The sequence below is a fragment of the Schistocerca piceifrons genome, chromosome X, assembly GCF_021461385.2.
Source record: "Schistocerca piceifrons isolate TAMUIC-IGC-003096 chromosome X, iqSchPice1.1, whole genome shotgun sequence".
In the NCBI taxonomy this organism is placed as follows: domain Eukaryota; kingdom Metazoa; phylum Arthropoda; class Insecta; order Orthoptera; family Acrididae; genus Schistocerca; species Schistocerca piceifrons.
In genome coordinates, this window is record NC_060149.1 from 840,506,956 (window position 1) to 840,520,181 (window position 13,226).

At 42.6% G+C, this 13,226-nt stretch overlaps 1 pseudogene; it reads left to right on the plus strand.

Annotated features, from left to right (window-relative positions):
* The first annotated feature begins 9,061 nt into the window (after positions 1 to 9,061).
* Positions 9,062 to 9,179, plus strand: LOC124723306 (annotated as a pseudogene).
* The last annotated feature ends 4,047 nt before the right edge of the window (positions 9,180 to 13,226 follow it).

The following is a 13,226-nucleotide window of genomic DNA, read 5'->3' on the forward strand; positions in this document are numbered from 1 at the left end:
ACCGATCCCTTCTTCTGGTCAAGTTATGCCACAGTCTTCTCTTCTCCACAATCATATTTAATACTTCCTCATTAGTTATGTGATCTACCCATCCAACTACGTGTTAGCAATGACAAAATTTCGCAGTGTTCAAAATTCTGTTAGCTAGCTCGCCCTATCATCCGTTGCCCCCAGTCAATCTTCTCTTATTGTTTTTCCTTCTCCTCATTTTCCTACTACTGAATTCAACCTCCTCACCACAATTCCATTTATATCGCTCTTAACTATCTGAATACTTTGTTTCATCTCATAACACATTTTTTCAATGCCGGCCGCAGTGGCCGAGCGGTTATAGCCGCTTCAGTCTGGAACCGCGCGACCGCTACGGTCGCAGGTTCGAATACTGCCACGGGCGTGGATGTGTGTGATGTACTTAGGTTAGTTACGTTTAAGTAGTTCTAAGTCTAGGGGACTGATGACCTCAGATGTTAAGTCCCATAGTGCTCAGAGCCATTTGAGCCATTCTTTCAATCTCATCATCACCTGCGGAACTAGTAGGCGTATAAACTTGTACTACTCTGTATATGTATTGTCTAAGGTAATGCGTTGACTGTGCTGTTCATAGTAGGTTGCCCACATTCTTATTTTTGTACTTATTAGATCTGCATTACTTCTGTTTGATTTTCTGTAATCAACTGACCTAAAATTATGTTCTTCCTGCAACCGCACGTCCCTCTAGTTTCCACTATATGTAATTTCAACATATCCATTTCTATTTTTAAATCCAGTAATTTATCTAACCGATGAATGGATCTAACGTTCCACGCTCCTACCCACAACACCTTCATGAGTGGTACCCTCCCAGAGGTCCAGATGAGAGAAAATTTTATATCCAGAATACTTTACCCAAGAGAATGACATTATCATTGAGCCATGGAGTTGAGTTCCATGTCCTCGAAAACTATAATGGCTGTACTTTCCCCTTCCTTTCGACCGAGCGAGGTGGCCCAGTGGTTAGCACACTGGACTCTCATTCGGGAGGACGACGGTTCAATCCCGTGTCCGGCCATCCTGATTTAGGTTTTCCGTGATTTCCCTAAATCGCTCCAGGCAAATGCGGGGATGGTTCCTTTGAAAGGGCACGGCCGACATCCTTCCCCATCCTTCCCTAATCCGATGAGACCGATGACCTCGCTGTCTGGTCTCCTCCCCCAACCAACCTTCCTTTCGTTTCAACAGTACCATCACAGCAAGGTCATGTTGGCTAATGTTGCAAGGCCAGTACCATCACAGCAAGGTCATGTTGGCTAATGTTACAAGCCCAGTCAACCATCTAGACTGTTTACCCCTCAATTACTGAAAAGACTGGTGCCTTCAGGTACCATATGTTAGACTGACGTCTCTACGTACACCTCTTCGATGTGTTTACACCTATGTGACGTCTATTGTATCGTTAAAACACAGAAGCCACCGCACCGCGGCAAGGGCAGTGGTCGTCGATGGCCACGGCAGAGTCAGAAGCTAGGCTCTCAGAAACAAGTTGAACAAATCGAGATCGAACAGGCTCATCGCATTCTAAGGAAGAGTTATTTTCTCAGTGCGATTCTCATACAAACAGAGAGAAAAAGACAGAAGCACTTCCCAAAACTTTTCCAGCAATAGTAAAGACGAGAATCGACTTGAGTAACTTACAGTAGCCAAAAGGCAACGTCTAACAAGCAGCTGCTGGACTAACAGCGAGCGCATGCAGATCGCGATGAATGGCAGCCAGACACAGCAAGCCGTCTCATGCGTTCAACAGCATTTATCGCCAGTTAGTAAAATCGCAAGAACAAGGCACAGTTTCACAGCTCTTTTCTTTCAAGTGAGTCAGGTAGCTAAGGAACAATGCGCAGAAGCACTCTCGCGTTTCCGCCACAGTAAACACGTTTACGACTGTTGTCGTGATTTAAGCCGGCAGTTAACACAGGCACTGCGTGCACACTACAGCTCCCTTGTTTGTGTGATTGCAACATGTAGGAACCGAATGCGATTTCCAGGGAACCACGTATTTTTCTGCCAGTGAAGGATCGAGAAGCAGTGGTTCTACCATAATTCGAAATATAATGCTAACGTCAGAATGCGGGGGGCTAATACTATGTCCCTTCAACACTTCTGTCTAATGGCGCCAGTTAATTAGTTGCATGTCGATAGATCGATCGTCTTCTCTGATATGTGAAATTCAATGTAGAGATAAATCTGAACCCCTTAAATGAGTGAAATATTGTAAAAGATTTTCAGTAATATTAAGTCAAATTTAAATTTATTAACTGCAACACACACACACACACACACACACACACACACACACACACACACACTAAACGTCACGTGCGCCGTCATGTGCTTACATCTTTCAAAAATGTCATTAAGGGGTGGAAGGAGTTATCAACCAAAAATGATGATAAATTTTGTTTTTATAATACTGAGTAGTGAAACTCGTTTTTATATCTGGTGGTACATTTACAATTTTCGAATTGGTTTTCCTTGTTAACAGGAGTAAATACATTGTGCGGCTACTGAAGATGGAACTTATTCCTTAAACAATTATCTACCTATTACATTTGCTATCCGTTGCTCGTAAATACTTTGTGTCTAAGTCTACAGATGATACAGAATATTAACCTATATGGCATTACCGAATGGAATACGTAAAATGTGGTAACAACCTGAAACTTCTATCACATGAATTAACAGTCACACAAAGTCAAAAGTCACTAAAACTACAAATATTGAAAGGATGAATGTGTATTTCCCAGATTAATTTATCATCAGTAGGGATAAAATATGAAGGAGCGAGAGGTTATTCACAATTTGTGTAGACACCAGACTGCAGACATAAAAGTCGAAGGGCATGGCAGGGAAGCAGAAGTTGAGAGGGAAGTGAGACAGGGTTGTAGCCATTCCTCTGTATGTACACTGAGCAAGCGGTAAAGGAAACCAAGAAGAAATTTTAGAAAGGAATTAAGAATCAAGGAGAATATACAAAAACTACGAAGTTTGTGAAAAATTCAAATTTGTGTGAAATCTTATGGGACTTAACTGCTAAGGTCATCAGTCCTGAAGCTTACACACTACTTAACCTAAATTATCATAAGGACAAACACACACACCCATGCCCGAGGGAGGACTCGAACCTCCGCCGGGACCAGCCGCACAGTCCATGACTGCAGCGCCCAAGACCGCCCGGCTAATCCCGCGCGTCTGAGGTTTGTCGGTGGCATTGTAGTTCTGTTATAGACTGCAAAGGGCTTGCAAGATCATGTGAGTGGAATGGATAGTGTCTTGAAAATATAAGATAAATATCTGCTAGAATCACAATGAGGGGAACGGAATATAGCTGAATTAAATCAGGCTATGCTGAGGGAATTATATTAGGAAGTGACACTAAAAGTGGTCGACGACTTTTTCTGTTTGGGTAGTAAAGTAACTAACATTGCCCGGAACAAAGAAAACCTAAAATGCAGGTCGGAAATAGCAAGAAAAAAATTTTTTTCGGGAAAAGAAAAATTTGTTAACACAGAACGTAACTGTAAGAGTTAGGAAGTCTGTTCTGAGGTTATTTGTCCTATGTGTAGCCTTCTACGGAAGTGAAATGTGGACTATAAACAATTTAGACAAGAAGGAGACGGAAGCTGTTGAAATGCGGTGCTGCAGGATAATGCTGAAGACTGGATTGGTAAATCGGATAACTAATGAAGATTTGGAGAAAAGAAATTTGTCATTGTTTGACTAAAAGAAAGTCTCCATTGACAGTGTGGTGTCGTACAGAGATCGAGTTGCAACATGAAAGTTGGCAACGCAAAGCAATACCACAGACATTAGCAAGGGTTCGCTGCAGTCCTCACCCACGCATGGCAGACGCTCCTGAAGACGAGACCTCCCCTATCAGCTCTGCAGCGCCCTCGCGTTAAGGTCAACTTAGCGTCGAGCATGGAAGAGCTCGCCTCCATTCTTGAGCTCATCGAAAGAAGTCATCATCACGCTAAAGGACCGAATCGTCAACTGGGTAATGGAGAGTGGCGTTTCGGGTAAAAATTGTAGTAGAAGAGCAAGGCTTAACTACAGCAAGCAGGTTCAGATGGATGTAGGTTGCAGTAGTTTCACTGAGAGCAAGCGGCTTACGTATCCATAGACAAGCAAGGAGAGATGCATAAAACCAGTCTTCAGACTGAGGGTTGCAACAGCAACAACGTGCACACACAAAAATCACATGTAGCAAAAGATGGTTCAAATGGCTCTGAGCACTATGGAACTTAACTTCTGAGGTCATCAGTCCCCTAGAACTTAGAACTACTTAAACCTAACTAACCTAAGGACATCACACACATCCATGCCCGAGGCAGGATTCGAACCTGCGACCGTAGCGATTGCGCGGTTCCAGACTGTAGGGCCTAGAACCGCTCGGCCACTCCGGCCGGCCCACATGCAGAAAAAAATCACATTGGGCGTGCAACGTCATCGAAAAGAAAGGAACCGGAACATGCACATTTTAAAAAATTAACAAAAGAGGATATCTGTTTTGCATAAGCAAAACTGTTAATACAGGATCACATTGAAATACAGGGTATTGTTAGCCTAGTCGCCCAACACGAAATACAGTCACGTGGCGTAACGCCTATGATATGGTTCAAGTCCTGTATTGACATGAGATTTCGGCCATCAGAAAGAGTTGTGAGGAAGTTCGTAAGACTTATAGGTAACTGCTAATGAGCTGAAATACAGGGGTATCCATGCTTGAACAGACACTGAGGTGCCAAAAGTCATGGGATACCTCCTAATATCGTGTCGACCTCCTTTTGCCTGACGTAGTGCAGCGACGCGATGTGGAATGCACTCAAGTTTTTGGAAGTCCCCTGCAGAAATATTGAGCCATCCTGTCTATAGCCGTACATAACAGCGAAAGTATTGCAGGTGCAGGGTTTTGTACACACACTTATAACCCTTCTGGGAAATACAGAAGCGTCCGATCTTATCCGTCGGCTTTGACCCATGACGTCAAATATGGCGGAAACGACCATAAACGACAATTCCAATATGGCGGATATAAAAACATCGCATATGTATCATAAACACTGAAATACACAGGTTTCACAAAAAGCCTAATGACTAACGGGACAAGCGTGGGAAATTGGGGGTTTTTGGGTGGGGAGAAACTAAATATACACAAATGTAGCCACCGACCGCCATACAAAACCACGCAAAACGACGAAAAAATCAACATCACGAAACTGACCAAATACCAAAAAACACATTCTTATCCAGAATCAGACACTTCCCTTGACCTACATAGATCTACAGTAACTCCCGATCCCATAAATTAGGATCGAACACTTCCCTTGACCTATATAGCTCAACAGAACCTCCCGATCACATCCCCCGATACAAAACTCAAAAAACACTTCCCTTAAACCTACATACATCTACAACAGCTCCCGATCCCATAAATTAGGATCGAACACTTCCCTTGACCTATATAGCTCAACAGAATCTCCCGATCCCATCCACCAATACAAAATCAAACCGAATACACTCAATAACAAACTCACCCGACGTACAGCAATTACCATTACATTAACCATCACACAAAACCGTTAACTCACTAATACAAATTCCGCTTCAAAACCACGAACACAGCACTCACCACTGAGCAACAGCAAACTGACCCCAACAAACCAAAAAACGTAAACCATGAACACACCACCAGAGGGCACGACAAACACCCCACGACATCTACAAACACGCCACAATCACAAACCAAACTCCGCGCCGTAATGACGTCACACACCACAACACGCTTACGTCACGGGTCAAAGCCGACGAGTAAGATCGGAGGTTTCTGTTGACCCCACTTCTGTTCGCTACTGCTATACCATAACCTTAAAGTGGGGCAGTTCGTACAATGAAATTATTTTTATTCAAGCAATTATAGCATAAAGAAGCAGAGAAGTGTTACCCTCTGAAAGGATTTTAGTTGTGTTGACCGTGAAATACCTAACGGAGGTAGCTTATCGGAAGTGAAAGTCAGAATTGCGTAAATATTTAAACAGTAACAAACAATAATTTGCCTAAGCACAGTGTCAAAATGATAACAACGGTCACCAGCCTAATAAGGCGTAAGAATGAGTAACATTCTTGTTCAAGAAACTGAAAATAAGTAACTTCAATGGGCAATCACAGCCTATACTTTGTCACACGAGAGTGCAATGAACTCTGGCACCTGCATATGTTCACGTTAAAGGAAGTGCTAACAGTTATAAGAGAACATGGCTATTTGCATAATGGTAACAGAAAATGACATATACTTTTGCCTTCAAGGCTTGGTCAAACTGAGTGGTTCCAATAATATTGCTATTACAGTGCACTTTAGAATCAAAATTTGGACATAGGTTCAATATTACTTTTCAAACATATTCCTGTCTGACATGAAATATGGGTATGGTGCACAGCAAAATTAGTTATTGTGCATAGATTAAGTCTCTCACTACTAAACACCTTTTTACTTAGAATGAAAATTAAATGGAATTCACTAACAGGTTACTTCTCGCTGTCTTTTGAATAAAGTGGCTCTGAGCACTATGGGACTCAACTGCTGAGGTCATTAGTCCCCTAGAACTTAGAACTAGTTAAACCTAACTAACCTAAGGACATCACAAACATCCATGCCCGAGGCAGGATTCGAACCTGCGACCGTAGCGGTCTTGCGGTTCCAGACTGCAGCGCCTTTAACCGCACGGCCACTTCGGCCGGCCTTTTGAATAAAGAAGTTACTGTTTTCATAGATAGTTGTCTTTCCATTAATCGTTATATAGCATGAGCACAATAGACAAACTATGGATCCTGTTACAACATTCATATGCACTTTTAATACACATGAGGAACCCGATATTGTACAGAATTTGACTTGAATAGCAAGAGTAATTGAAACTTTCTATAATTAAGCAACTTTGTGCATTTGAGCTACTTTCAATGGAGGGGGGGGGGGGGGGGGGGGAGGGGCATAATCTTGACCACTGTAGCAGAGCAAACTAAACACACCGCTTAGCAAGCATGAACATATAACTCTCAACAGTTGCGGTTCTGAACTTTTACTGCAGTGGAACACAAAATTGAGATATTTGTTAGATCCTTTCAACAAACATTATTAATCTTAGCACACTATTGCCATATTAATTTTAATATGCTTTCAATAAAGGACACTCGGTAATCATAGTTAAAACGGAGAGGAACCTGAGAGTTGTTGTGATAAGGAAAAAATCAAGGTAGGTACATAAATTCAGTTATAAATTACCTTATATTTGAGCACATTAACACATCCAATGAGCTGATCCTTCACTGTACATTACTATAGTGTTCCATTACAGTGATTGCACAATGTGGTGGCAATTGCAAGTTGGTTGGTGGATTTGCAGGTAGAATTGCTGGACTCTGTCATTTCTTGGTGGCGATGATAGATACCAATTCCAGAATAGTTCCAGCCCTTTATCCATCTATCCGAGGCATTGGAAAGCGTCAGGAAAAGCCTCTCTCGGAACCAGCACAAAACACAACTTTTACATGAGCAGTTGATAGTTTGGTAGCTCGTCCACGACTGACTCTTGGTTCCACTTTCTATCCATGCCAACCACATTTTGCGCGCGCTACACAGTTCCGTTCCAGAGGCGAACCACACCATCTTTTACATACAAAATAACTAAGAACTCTAAGTGAAGGGCAGCAGTTTACATAACAGCAAACAAACATTTTAAATAAAACAGAACATTTGCGTATATTGTTAGTTCTACACAAAATTATTTAAATAAAATTATTTAATTTTAAAGATAACCAAAGAGATTATATGAGGAAGACAAAAGATCATTTGCTCATATTGTGCATATTACAGAGATTACACTTCATTACAGCATCGAATTAATCGTACACTAATTACAGGAGTTCAACGGTGGGATGTTGAACAAAATAGAAAGCTAAATGAAACAACGAAAGGTAATCTATGGTGTTACACACTGACCTCTCGATTATGTCCCATAAATGTTCGACGGGATTCATATCGGGCGATCTGGGCGACCAAACCTTTGGCTCTAACTGTCCTGAATGTTCTTCAAACCAGTCCCGAACAAATGTGGCCCGGTGACAAAATTTTATGAAGTCCACAAAAATCATACACCAGGGTAGCTCGATACAGATGGGCTTTGTCGTCAATGAAGAGTCTGTTTGGCCAAAGTGTACGCCAGAAAAGTCACAGATGTGAGTGCAGCACTTCGTTTCTGCTCATAGAGCAAAGTGTGAAGCTCGATACACCTATCCCGCATCATGACTTTCACACTAGCCAGTAAATTCGCGGTTTTCCTGATATTTCTACGACTGTACTGGCAGCAGTATTCTCCACAGGCGAAGGTGCGATGGGGATAATTGTGCCAATTGAATTCCGATGCACATTCCTCCAATAACACTTGAAGCTGTTTACTCTCCGATACGTCACAGATTCGGTTGGTATGTGTGAGAACGTTACGGACGTGTCATCCAACTACAGTTGTAGACACTACAAGAGAGATGTTGACTTGGGAGAGAGTTTACTCTTATGTTTCGAGAGCGAAATTTCCAAGAAGAAAATGCAAGGTAGATTGCAGTTTAATGCCCAGTCGATGCCAGGATCAACAGAGACAGAGCACAAGCTCGTATTGGGGAACAATAGGGAAGGAAATTAAACATGTTCTTTTCGAAGGAAGCATCCAGCATTTGCCTTAAGCCCAGGTGGCCGGATCGCGAGCTGCGCCTTGGCACAAGTGCCATAGTGCTCAGCCTGGCTGCACATACCCGCACCCAAACCCGCCACGGCACGCTGTCTCAGAGTCAAGAGGCAGAAGAGGGAGAAATGGTGAGTGCGCCGCATTTAAATGGCAACTCAGTCGTATTGCAAACGACTTGGTTTTCATATTTCTCAACGACATAAATCACGCACAAAACGTATTTTCAGTATTATTTCATTATTATTGGCGCACTGAACACATAAAGTAATTTTTATGTGGTACAAACTGTCAGAATAGGCAACGACCTTGCCGCAGTGGTTACACCGGTTCCCGTGAGGTCACCGAAGTTAAGCGCTGTTGGGCGTGGTCGGCACTTGGATGGGTGACCATCCAGGCCGCCATGCGCTGTTGCCATTTTTTCGGGGTGCACTCAGCCTCGTGATGCCAATTGAGGAGCTACTCGACCGAATAGTAGCGGCTTCGGTCAAGAATACCATCATAACGACCGGGAGAGCGCTGTGCTGACCCCACGCCCCTCCTCTCCGCAGCCAGACGAAGTGGCCGTGCGGTTAAAGGCGCTGCAGTCTGGAACCGCAATACCGCTACGGTCGCAGGTTCGAATCCTGCCTCGGGCATGGATGTTTGTGATGTCCTTAGGTTTAACTAGTTCTAAGTTCTAGGGGACTAATGACCTCAGAAGTTGAGTCCCATAGTGCTCAGAGCCATTTTAGCCTCCTATCCGCATCCTCCACGGACGATGACACGGTGGTCGGATGGTCCCGGTAGGCTACTCGTGGCCTGAAGACGGAGTGTTTTTCTTTTTCTTTTTTTTTTTCTAACAAACTGTGAGCATACGGATAGACACAGATATTTTCACAGATTTTCACACTCAGGTTGCCCTGTAAACATGGCTTATTTAGTTTCATAATCGAAAGAAGGTCTTTCAGACACATATGTTGATCGAAGTATTGTAGCATTTTTGCTGCCTCATTATGGAGACACGGAAACTCTTAGCTGAGGAAAACAATGTAGATGTATTGGGCTCTTTTAACGTAAAAAAAGGGGGAATTACACTGCAGGTCAGTCAGTTACATCTGCACATGCACTGGGACGCTTTTCAGCTGCCGGCCGCGGTGGTCTAGCGGTTCTAGGCGCTCAGTCCGGAACCGCGCGACTGCTACGGTCGCAGGTTCGAATCCTGCCTCGGGCATGGATGTGTGTGATGTCCTTAGGTTAATTAGGTTTAAGTAGTTCTAAGTTCTAGGGGACTGATGACCACAGATGTTAAGTCCCATACTGCTCAGAGCCAGCTTTTCAGCTTAAACGATAAGCACTCTGGAAGAAAGCTCTAAAACAGATGTAAGATTGGTACTGTTCTCAAAACGTTTACAAAACTATCTTTGTAATTCTTTCACGGCTACAATGAATTCTTCAAGTCTCACCTTTTCTTTAGGGAAATCAGCGATGTTTTTCGTCAGAATTTTTTCCTCCTAGAGTTCGGTTTTCTTTTTAAATCCATCCCCATCAAATCAGAAAGAAGTTGTTTCTCACCTTGCAGTGTCTTAATGTTGGCAGCTTGCAGTGTGCAGTCGAGTGTACTTTTAAGTCGAGCTCTGGAATCCATCTAATTTTCGTTCCTGTTGTCCTTTTTCCTTTATAAATTCACCAATAGCCCATTTTAAACCGAAAAATCGTTCCAGGGGTGCTCCTTGCCTTAAGAAACATACTTTGCAGAAATACAAAAAGTCTCCATACCTTTCGTTCAGTTCCATCGAAAAATTGAAAGTGACGCTGGATCAATAAGCACGTCTTCACAAATTTTAGTGTTCGTACCACCAATTTCTTCACATGTTCCGTACCTGCAAATATAACCCAAAGTGCTTCTTGCTCTACAGAACAATAAATGCTGTCTGTCAACCGTTGTAATTGTTTGTTCTTTCATTGACAACTAAATCTTTGAATTCTTTCTACATGGTGTTGTAATGTTGTTCCATAGAAAATTTTCCGATATTGAGAATTTTCGTCGTCTTTTCTGTCATTACCATTCAGTTTTAAAGGCTTGTGACGATACATAGCTAGACTGACTCTTTTTGTGCATACAGCCACTGGACTGTCTAACAACCCTACCAAACAAAGGTCAAAATTTAATAATGATTGTAGTGTTGCTCACGCTGCTACATTCTGCATTTTTGGGCTACAACAAATTTATTGTGTGGCTGGTGTCATTAGAGCGCAGTTAATAAAGTCATTTCATGTAATAATGAATAAACTAGGCACTCATCTTTTCGTTTTTCCCACGCTGGTCTCGTTGTATAATCATGGCTCAATCGTTGAAAATCTAGGTGGTGATGATTCCATGCTCGGATGCAAAGAGGCCTAGGTTTTATTATGCGATATTCAAAAGTTTTATAGATGTGTTTCACAAACCATTCTTGAAGATTAAACCTTTGCAAGTTAGCACAATGGTGATGTAAAAAAGTAATCAGCACTCCGAATTTAAGTTATGCTTCCTTTTTATTGCTTTTGTTGCATTATCACGTAACACACAAAACATCACTTCACAATACAACACATACTTGAAAACATCTTCCTCACTGTTAAAGTTCACATTATATAAGCTGACTACAATATACGTCTTTCCAACATGACGTCCAAGACCTGACTTTCTCAAGGTCCGACTCTCTAACAACTACTAATCGCTTACGCGCCCAAAAATCATGAGTTACAAATATGTCAAAGATCATAGTGACAAAAGAAAGAATACACATACGAATAATATCATTGCAATATAAACACATCGATGTATCAAAGTACCTCTACATTAATGAAATCAAATCTGAATGTTGTCTCAGAAATATGTTAACTACTTTACAGAAACACAGTAGAATATTGCTGGTATCGACAGGTTCAGGTGAGCTGCCGTAATGGTTACGTAATTCAAGTACCATTACAGCTGCTACCAGTCTTCATACCACGAACAAATCGTGAAGGGTAAACAGCGCTGACACCACGACTCTGCCGAACTGAAGAGAGTTGTACCGACTGAAAAATGCCGCACCGCTATACTAAATGAAATGTCGCGCTTTACAGGGTACCTATTCAGAGGACCGAGCAAAGCCAACACAGGCTGAACCTTGGATCGCTCGTGGCCCCCACATCCAGTGGAATTTGACATATTGTGGCCGGCCCTGCCCTATAGTTCTGTTAGGGAAAACGACAGAAACCTGAATCTGCATGGCCGTATGGGGATTTTATCCACCGCCCCCCCCCTCTCCTCCCAATGTGCAAAAAGAAGGAGGTATCATATTATTCCTTCCACATTCACCCCGGCAGGAAATGACTATCGGGGAGGGGGGAATCAGAGTAATCAGAACTCGCACAGGCTCTTAGTCATTCAGTCATTCTTCCCACAAACTGTTCGCGAATGAAAAATGGAATGGAGGAAATAAGAGGTGGCTTGCGGGGTATAGATGTGGATAGACGCATAACCATTAGATTTCTGCAAACATCGCAGCACAACATCTGCTTTATTAAAATAACAGAAACCTGAAGCTTGCCATGGATAGACTTGAAGTGATTATTATATACTTCTTAGACTTTAGCAAATCATTTGGCACTGTAGACTTCGACATTTTACTTGCTAAGCTTACCAGCTTAAATCTCTCTCCTGGTGCAGCATAATGGTTTCGCTCATACCCGACCTCTCGCTAGCAATTCGTCATGTCGGGCACCATAGCGTCATAATGAAGGCAAATACTATCAGGCGTCCGTGAGAGCGTGGCGTTAAGTCCTATTGTAAGTAGCCTGTTTATATGTTTGTATGTTGGCAGTGCTAGAGACTGCATTAATATCAGTGACAGTTCTCTGCGCCCTCGCTAAGAGACTCTGTGGCTGGTCGGACTCGCAGCTGAGAGTTAATAGCAGTGTTGGAAGTTAGCAGTGAGCGAGCGGACGGTTTGGACGTGTGTCCGTCATGGAGATTTAGTGTTGGTTGGAAATGGATTATACAATGATGTTTGGATAATGGAATTATTGATAATTATATAACTTTTGGAACTGGATGTCACATGAATAAGGTAAAATGGGCCAAATACATTGTTTGCTCTGCAACAAAATCTTTCCTTTGCTAACCATATGCCTATTAGTAGTTAGAGCCTATATTAGTTAGAATCTTTCTATTTAGCTGGCTGTAGTTGCTGCTTGCTGTATTTGCTGTAGTTCGTGGTTCAAATGGCTCTGAGCACTATGGGACTTAATTTCTAAGGTCATCAGTCGCCTAGAACTTAGAACTACTTAAACCTAACCAACCTAAGGACATCACACACATCCATGCCCGAGGCAGGATTCGAACCTGCGACCGTAGCAGTCATGCGGTTCCAGACTGTAGCGCCTAGAACCGCACGGCCACCCCGGACGGCTGTAGTTCGTCTCATGACTATTTTCTGTGAGGTAAGTGACTTA